Here is an 8756-nt window from a genome sequence, read left to right as displayed (position 1 = left end):
AGACTTCCACCTACAGAGTCAGCTGAAAGGGTGAAGGACACGAGTAAGTGCTGGTGAGAAGACCCTCCCTGAAAGGATTCTTCTGCATAAAAATCTTTAAAACATCTCAAAACCCCCAGAGAATTATGAGATTCATGGACAATTGCATTTGTTCTCTCTTTGATGGGTTTAGCTCTTCATTTATTAATTCTTTCTTCTCATTCTCCTCAGGTTCAAAAGTTCTTGATGTCTATGTAAACACCTCAAAATGCTAATCTTTGCTTTTTGTCTAGTAATTACCTTAATTCTACCAAGCTTTTAAAACCCTTTAATTTACAAACCTTTTATTGAACAGCAGACAAAAAACTCCAAAAACCAAAAACCCTAATTTGAGAGTCAAATTGTCAAAATGTTCCTGTAGAAGTGGTAACTATTTCAATAGTTTAAATTAAAACAATCTTTTTGCATCTTTTTCCATCTCATCACCTGCACTGCCAGGGTGGAAATTTTTATTGGAGTGTTTGGACTGTGGAAACAGACTTGTTTTTATTTATTTACTGGATAAAATACTCTTAAAGGTCATCTGTCATCATGAAGATAATTTATAGCAGTTTGATGACTTCTTCGCTGCAAATTTATCTATTATTATTGCATTATCAGTGATAAAATAAAGTTGGGAATATAAAAGGCTAAAATATCAGAATGAGCCTGAAAACTGTAGCCTTGGAGGTAAATCTGTCCTGTGATGTTTAGTGTTTTAGGTGCTAAAAAATAATAATAATGATGATAATAATAAATGATGTAGGATTTAAAATATTAAACATACCAGAGCATCTGTGTCTTACCGCAACAAAATCATGCTGCCCATGTAGATACCCAGAGATCCTTACAAATAAATGCAATTTACCTGAGTTAAATTAGATTTTCCCCTAATAGCTTGAACATCTGCTGTTATTGCCTTAATAGATTAATATGCCATTCATTTGATTTCTCTTTCAACAGCTACTTAATCTGTGTAAATTAATTTATAAACCATTGTGCCTTATTTGCATTACATTTTTCTTTCTTGACGGATCCAAGTGGTTGGAATGGAGGTAAAGATCTTCTCAACAGATTATTGTGAATATCTGCTGTTCCTGAGGTGCTCCTGATCCCAGCTGAGGTGAGAGGAACACTGATTTATGTTTCTAGAAAAGAAAAACTCAGCAAAGAAAACAAAGCTCTCTCAAGTGATGTGGAGGGAGGATTTGCCTCTGACCAGTGGGGTTCTTTTAAAGGCTACTTTGTCAGTGTTTTGCATGCATCAAGCAAAATAAAAATTGCTGTCTCTTTTAACTTCAAAGGGAGCCTTTTTAAGCTCTACTTCTGTTTGTAAAATGAAATGTCTAAAATGTAAATTTGGAGGGTAGAAAGTTCCTCTCCAGCCACAGTACTGCAGAAATTCCAGCAGCAATAATTAAATATTAATCCCATAAAATGTGTGATTTCTCAGGCACTGAGGTACAAAGGGATCTGAATTGATCACAGGTCCCAGCAGCTTCAATGAGAAAAATAATTGAAATGCTGTATTTTTAGCTTAGTTTTCACAGCAAGCTGGTAAAACACCTTGTTGCTGACCTCTGCATGATGGAAATGTGCTTTACACTGGAGAAATCTGTGGAGCTGCACGGAGCTCATGGTCTGGGGTGCAGCACTGGGGGACCCACCCAGCTTAAACTGGTTTGGGGTGAAGCCTTTGCATTTTCCTCCGTGTCCTTGGGCACATTCTGCTCTCACTTGTGCTGGCCATTGAAGGGAAGGCTTCAAGCTCAGCAGCAAAAATGAGATTTCAGGGCTGCCAATCATTTTTAGAGCACCTGGATGTTCAAATTCCTTTTAAAAACCATACCTCGAATTTTTGGTGTTGCGCAGAAATCCCAGAACTGCTTTTGTAATATCAGCAATTTATTCTGTAGGAGAAAAGGACTGAACCCCTTTGACATATGTGTTTTAATATCCTTTAATAATATCATCTAGAGGGGTGAGCCTTCAAGTATGGGAACATTGGTGTGTTGGTGTGTGTGAAAAGCCAACAGCTCTTTTCTCACCTGTGTGCATCACCAGGACTGTTCTACAAGGAAAAGAATAAGCTTTCAATTATTGCTCTGATCTCCCTTGTGGGTAAGGGAGTGGATCTGTAGGCTCATAACATTCAGTATTTACAGAAACCATCCTGTAAATCAAAGCAATTTATCCAGTCCTGTGCTGGACGTTGTTATATTTGCAATAGTTCATTTCTTCCTTCTATATATTTTCATACAGTCCCATGCTCCTCTGGGGAAGCTTGAACCTGAAAAGAAGTCCAGGGGAATATAAATGATCTGCCCTTTCCAGCTGACTAATGTGGGCCATAAAACACTTTAAAATACAAAGGAGACTTAACATCTGGTCAAGTTTACTCATCATAAACACACCTGAATGAAAAGTACTTGTTCTGTGGAGCAGAGCCAAATGAACGACAGACTAAGACAGACGTTTTGTGTTGTCATATGCAAGTGCACTCTCCTTGCATTTCAATGGCTAAATTAGAAGTAATTCAATAGTTCAAATATGCAGCTAGCCCCAGGACACGTTGTATATTCTTTAATTCTGAAAACTTTCTGTGATTAAAAATGAAACCTAATTACAAACTCCCCATTCATCCTCTAAAATGTCATAGAATTGATGTTTTTCAATGTCAATTCAAAGTCAGTTCTGGAGCAGTGACAAAAGATTTGTTTTCTTAACCAAATTTATGCTTCGACAACTTCCTGCTTGGAAAAGGGGAAAAAAACCCCAAAAAACAAAACAAAAAGAAACCACCAAAAAGCAATATTAGAGATGTCCACATCTTATGTATGAGCCCAACTGTGTTAGTGGCTTTCATCGTGGCTTTCCCGGTGTTTCCAGTTGTCCCAGTGCAAAAACACAGCTCTGGATGATGAAGTGCTCACCTTTTCCCAAGCCTTTTCCCAGCTCTGCAGCACCACCCTCCGTGCTGGGGAAAGCCAAAAAGCCAAGAGCAGGGAGGGATTCCTGCAGGGATTTGAGCACAGGGATGAGATGTTCCCCATGGGGGCAGAGGGTTGGTGAGGGGATGCTCAGAGACTGCTGCTGTGGTCAGTGGTTCCCCACCCATCTCGGGCATTCTAGGATTTAATCCTGGTGCTGGGGTGAAAAGCATCCTTACTTTTCAACAAAAAAAAAACCAAAAACCAAAAAACAAAACAAAAAAAAAAAAAATCCCGCTTCTGAACATGATAGAATCATCAAATCGCTGAGTCTCTTGAGTTGGAAGGGATGTACAAGGAGAATGGAGTCCAATTCCCCAACAGAAAAAAAAAAAAAAAAAAAAAGGAAAGGGAAAAAAGAAAAAGAAGAAAAGGAAAATGAGGTAGAAAAAGGAAAAAAAAAATAGGTAGAAAAAGGAAAAGGAAAAATATCTAGAAAAAGGGAACAGCAAGCCCTTTTTTTATCTCTCTGAGATGTCCTGCTGGTGTAATTCCTGACGTTCAGGAGCAGCCCTGCTGAATCCAATGGAACTGTTTGCAAATTAATGCACAACTCAATGACAGTAAACACGCCCGTGTCTGGCCTTGTGTAAATACAAATCAGCCTGCAGACTGTAAGTTAAATACAAACAAAATTCCTTTCTTCCTGCTCAGGAGGAAGAAGAGAAATGGAGAAGGGTTGAGCAGGAAGAAGACAAATGGAGAAGGGTTGGACAGGTTTTTTTTCCCTGCTCTGGCTGAAGTACCCTCTGGAGTTTGCAGTCTGTTATTTGTACCTATTTCCACTAAACCCTGAGTTTGTGCTCACAAGACCTTCTCTTCCTTCAAAAAAGGATTACACCCCTGCTGCTGTCACCTGCAATTCTTCCTGCTGCTCTCTGCTGGCATTTCCATCCAGGAATTGTGCAGGAATTCTTCATTAGTGCAGGGACACTGTCAGCCCTGGCTCTCCCTGCTCTGCTCCCATCTGCTGCCTTTTCTGTCTCTGATTATAAACTTTAAAGGAGGTTTTAATTTGTGCTTTGCAGCCTGGTGTAATGCTGATGAGGTCTGTGACTGAAGATTACAGCTAGGCAAGTAACACACCTAAAATTCAAACCTCTAATGGATCGTTCCTTTTGCGTTTGCACAAAAATTAAGGAAAAAAAAAAAAAAAAGAAAAAACAGAGCAAAAACTTTTGCTTGTGTATGTTTTGTAAAACCTTAAGAAAACAACCTTACATGGCCCCAACCAAGTTGAATACTATTCTTTAAAAAAGAAAACAGTCCTAAATTAAGAGTGGAATTTTAGCTTCAACTTTTGAGTTTCTTGGCTTTTGTTGGTTTCTTATATACCCTCATTATTTCAGCAGTGTGTTGTTTTTGGTCTGACTAATATTTAGAAATTGTTCCATCCAACATTTAGATGTCTACTGTTTGAGAATGATTCATATCTCTTTGACTTCATGAACAAAATTGGCACAGTGGGACTTTTCCCTGTCTGTGGTGTGTCTCTCCCTGCTCCAGAATTCCCAGTTTTCTACCCCAATAACCTGTGGGGCTGCCTCACAGCACTGGAGCAGAGCCCATTTCAAACAGGGAGCTGCAGCTTTGCAGGGATGTGGTTGAGGGAATCATTTTGCCAGGATGAACAGCCTGGATGCGAAGCACCAGCACTCTGGCAGCAATTCTGACCTCAGCAATTCTGAGCTATTCCAGTGGGGTTTGAATAAATATTGGACAGAAGAAGTTAAAAAAAAAAAAAAAAAGTGAAAATAAAATTTCAAATGTCTTTTTGAGGTACATTTTTTTTTTTAATGATGAAATATTTTGTCAAAGGCGTTCCAAAGGTTTGAACAATGATGGTTGTGCAGTGGCAGCAGTGATGTGAGCTTCCACTGGGGAGACTGCCACCAGTGCTAGGAAAACAGCTATCACTTCCCAGTATAATTGCCCTGAACCAACAAGAAATATCTAAACACCCTGTTCTTTGGCAGTAAATTATGGATAATCCTCTAATTTTGGGTTATGAATGCCAGGGATCACGTAGTGTTCAGCAGCAGCAGATTTATAGCGTGGCAGGAGGCACAGTGATATTTAATATCTCCATTAATGGCACAGACAAAGGGACTTGGGGCACCTCAGGGAATTTGCAATGACTCCAAGAGGTCAGAGAGGAGCTGTGGACACACCTGAGGGGGGGATGCCATCCTGAGGGACCTGGACAAGCTCCAGAAGTGGGACCTTGGAATCTTATGAGATTTAACAGCACCAAGAGCTGGTGCTGGACCTGGATCGTGGCAAATCGTGGAGTCAATCCAGGCTGGGGGTGAAAAGTTGGGGAGCAGATGTGGGGAGAAGGACAGAAATTATTTAGATCCATTACAAAATCCTCCATTAAATAGATGCTTTTTGCTTTGAGTGATGCAGAAAAACAAATCAAAGAGTGGGACATTAGAAAAAAACAGAAGATAAATAAAGGCAATGAAATATGACCACTGCCGATGAAGAAATTTCCACGTTTTTCACTTCAAAAGATCCATTTCTAAGTTTCTAAAATAGAAAGAGGAACAAATTTTTATTTGGTGCAATTTGTTTTGCAGTGATATATTTCCAAAATCTTTCAGCATGTCTGATATTATGTTCTGAGCCACGATCTTCAAATGTCACATGGAAAAAGAATTTACTGCTGGTTAGGCATGGGATTTCCTCTGGCACAGCACAATATCAAGTCTTGTGATCTATTTACATTTAAAACCAGTAAAATTAATGAATGAACCAACACAGAGGGCCCTTGTCTGTTTGCAGGGCTTCTGAGCTGATTTTCTTATTTAATTTTTTATGGCTGCAAGTGTTCAATTTTAACTCGGATTTAGTTTTCAGCAATGCAAATTTTTCTTAATACTAACAACAGCTGTTAGCAATATACCCACATCCAAGAACACGTTTATATGTGACCAAACTCGGTGTAATTGCCACATCATCTGCTAAATTGGCATTACAAACAAGTCTCGGGGGAAGAAACGCGACTCCCTCCGTATGTCATCACTTTTGAAATTTCCACAGTCAAGAAGCAGCCCTCAAAGCTCTTCTTTCTGTGCTGACAACTCAGATAAGGGAGATTGTACTCGGGGCTTGCTATTTCCCAAGGACTTGGTAGAGCCTTGTGCTGCTACAAGGGGCCCTTCACGTGGGACAAGCATTTGTGTCATGTTGCCTTGCAGAAACACCTCTCTATCTGCCTCTCATGCAGCTGAGTGTTCTCTACCATGAATTAAATAGTGGCAGACTGCAGAGAAGTAACAGCACAGAGCTCAACTTTTTTATCACCCAATTAGTCCCGGCATAAAAGTTCTGTATTTTGATGGTAGCTGTTAGAGCTCTCCTATCACTGTGGTTATTGCCCAGGCCACTCCAGGCTGGAAATGTTAAACAGGGATAGTACTTTGAGTTCCTCTGGCTAACACAGCCCATCAAATTGCCTCTCTCTGCCACAGATGCTATTCCAAGTTATTATATTACAACTAAATGTGTTTGGAATGATGTCTGGCTATCAGCGTTTTGTCATTAGAAGAGAGAAAGGAAGACCAACAGTAGACAGATATTGCTATCTGGCCTGTAATGAGTCCCTGAGGGAAAATTAAGGGGTAATTGTAACAAGCCTCTGGATGGACCAAAAAAATATTAGTCAAATCTCATCTGTTCTCCAACTTCCTTCTTTCTTTAAACTGTCAACGCTTTCCGTGAGTTTTGGCTCCAAATGCCTGTCTTCATCTCAGCTAAGCCCCACACAGCTTTTTACTTCCTTGCAAAGTTTTCAAAAAGCTTAAGAGGCTGCTAAAAGTGTCATTTTGTATGTGGTAGGAAATCCAGTTGAACTGGATGCATTGACAGCTTTGTCAGAGTATTTACATGGAGCAGATGTGGGGGAAGGTTCTCCCTGTAGCGTGAGCATCTCTAACCTGGGAGGCTCTGCCAAAACCCAGAGCTTGGTGTCTGCCTGGCTGCTCACTCCAGAAATGGGCCCTTTGTTTGAGTCGATGGGTATTGAACTGGAAAAAGGGATTAAATCCATGATTCCATCACAGACTGTTTTACCTCTTATTTTTCTTCAGGAAAATTGAAGTTTTTCATGGCTATATAAATAACTCTGCCTCCAGTTCCAGATTTTTTTTTTTTTTTTCAGTTCAAAGAGTCAGTGAAATAAAGATCTGTCCCTTAGATGGAATAAAGATGGTTTCCTCTCCTGGGTGTGTTCTTCTTCTTAGGTGCCTGCTAGGACACCTAAGCCCAAGTTTCTAGACCTGACTTGGAAAATGGGAAATTGAGACAACCAAATAAATGTCTGGTTGTTTTCCCATGTTGTTTGGTGTCCTTGTGTTATTCTCGGAACTTAAATAAAGACACAGAGAGACAAGATAGTACTAGGAAAATCAGATTATTGGATATTAAAATGCAAATCCAAACCAGTTAAAAAAGCAGGAGATATTCCCTGAGATGATGGCAGGAAATGTGTAGTGGGGGACACTGTGATGAAATTCAGAAAGGATGTGACATAAACCCAGTTCTTGGTGTGTTCAAAGATAGTCTGAAGGATCTATTATAAAGTGGTGATCATGACTAAGCTTCTTGGCTAATTAGTTACATTTTTTGTCCCCTGGAAATAATATTCTGAACGTGAGTTACCCACCAACTGCGGTGCCTGTCCAAGGAGGGTATCAGCTCTTTGTGACTGAGTTCATGACTGACTTTAGGTGACACAGAAGAAATGAATTCTCAGGGAATTAATGGATCCTGCACCACTTTTCCTAGAGCAGCTCAGACCTGCTGAGCAAACCCACCTGTGGGATAGGGTGGAAAATCTTGCAAAGGCCTCAACATTCCAAGCCAGTGGAGAAGGAAGCCAAAGCACTGTCAATATTTATTTAGACCTAGAGATGCATATTTTAATTTTACTTTATTTCTCTTTGAGGGTGGGCCAGACTGGAAGAATCAAAAACCTGTTGAGCTTGGGACAAAAACAGCACATTACTCTGCATTTTCTTTTCCTTCCCTCACAGTTTCCTCCACTGACTTTGGTTCAGCTCTCACCGGACCAACAAGCTCTGAGAACTCCTATAAAACTCTAAAGTGAAAAAGAGTGTGCCTGCCAGGTGGGATTTTTTTTTCCCCAAGTGCTCACAGATCTAATTTTCACCACATGTGAACAAGTGTTCGCAGTTTTAAAGATGTGTTGAGTAATTGCACATGTGAGACATCTTCCCTTTAATGCTCCCAGTGTGTTCAAAGATTTTTTTTTTTTTGTGAGAACACCCCTGTTAACAACGGACTTGTGGCCTTTAGCTTACACTTAAGTGGGTACTGCTTTGTGTTGAAATATAATTGGTAGCACTTGCCTGTTCTTATTTGCTCAGCTTAGCTAATGAAAGACACTGCCATCATCTCCTTCTCCTAGGATCAGGGCTTGAGCCTGGAAAATCTCTGCCAGGAGGAGCTGGAGAGGCACCTGCCACTGCCATTGCTGTGGGTACCATCTCTTTTTGGGCCAAAATAGCAACCAAGGGGGTGTTTTCTGCCTTCTCTTTTGGGTGAGGATGTGAAGGGATGTGCTGCCTTTACACAGCAATAAAAGGAATGATCTCCTATGGAAAAGGGAGTTGTGACTGATAAAATGTGCAGGATACCTGACCACCTTCCCCGTGACACCAGAGCAGATCTTCAGTGCTAATTGAGAAGTTTTAAAAAGAGCTGAGGAGGGAGAGATTTATC

At 40.3% G+C, this 8756-nt stretch overlaps 1 long non-coding RNA gene across 1 annotated transcript; it reads left to right on the top strand.

Annotated features, from left to right (window-relative positions):
• Positions 1-1050: 1050 nt before the first annotated feature.
• Positions 1051-8551, top strand: LOC146767086 (uncharacterized). Its single transcript, XR_014956347.1, has 3 exons — positions 1051-1141; positions 8048-8140; positions 8443-8551. It is a non-coding gene; the product is annotated as an uncharacterized LOC146767086 (long non-coding RNA).
• Positions 8552-8756: the final 205 nt, after the last annotated feature.

This window comes from Lonchura striata, chromosome 6, assembly GCF_050655825.1.
Source record: "Lonchura striata isolate lonStrDom1 chromosome 6, ASM5065582v1, whole genome shotgun sequence".
NCBI classification, from domain to species: domain Eukaryota; kingdom Metazoa; phylum Chordata; class Aves; order Passeriformes; family Estrildidae; genus Lonchura; species Lonchura striata.
The sequence above is the reverse complement of the archived record's forward strand: the minus strand, read 5'-3'. Positions and strand labels throughout refer to the sequence as shown.